Source organism: Eulemur rufifrons, chromosome 1 (assembly GCF_041146395.1).
Source record: "Eulemur rufifrons isolate Redbay chromosome 1, OSU_ERuf_1, whole genome shotgun sequence".
Classification (NCBI taxonomy): domain Eukaryota; kingdom Metazoa; phylum Chordata; class Mammalia; order Primates; family Lemuridae; genus Eulemur; species Eulemur rufifrons.
The window spans coordinates 17,945,936-17,946,690 of record NC_090983.1 but is presented as its reverse complement, the minus strand read 5'-3'; positions in this window follow the sequence as shown (position 1 = coordinate 17,946,690).

Here is a 755-nt window from a genome sequence, read left to right as displayed (position 1 = left end):
TGCCTCTGCCAGAGGTACTGGAAGGTGAGAGTTTCAAAGGCAGGAAAAAATCATGCTCGGGAGCTCCCCAGGCATAGAAATGGAGGTATGAAAGGAACCCAGAGGGGTCCATCTGAGTTGCCTGTTCACCTAGGTGACTTCTCTTTCCTTTCCTTGATTATCCTTTTAACGACGTGTAGTTAGTTACATAATTAAGAATTTGTTTATTGCCTGTTTCCTTCTCCAGACTATAAGTTTCACGAGAGCAAGACCTCGTCTACTTCATTTACCACTGTATCCCCAGCACAGAGCAAGAGCCAAGTATTTATTTGTTGGAGAAACGAATGCGTGAGGAGCCATTAACCTGGAATGAAAAAGGGGCACCCACAAGCTGAGAGCAAAGAATCCCGCTGGGAGATGACAAGGGCGAGTTTTTGCGGGGTCTCTGAAATGAGAAGACCAGAAGGGTGGACTTGTACCTCCAGGAAAAGCGTGAGGGAGAACACGGACAGTGAAACAAGCACTGGGGAATGACAGCTCCGTGGACAGTGGTGGGTGCATGTGACGGAGGGGCTCTGTGGGAAACTAGAGGCGGGGCAATGGTATCACGCATGCGCAAGATTAGCCACCGCCTAACTCCCCTGGCGCGCCTGCGTGCGCGTGCACGAGGGGTTGGAGCGGAAATGGTGCCGCGGGGCCGCGCGTCCGGGCGGCGAGCGGAAGTGGGTGTGAGAGCGGAAGTGGCCGGCTAGAGCCGGGGGCTGGGCGGGGACCAG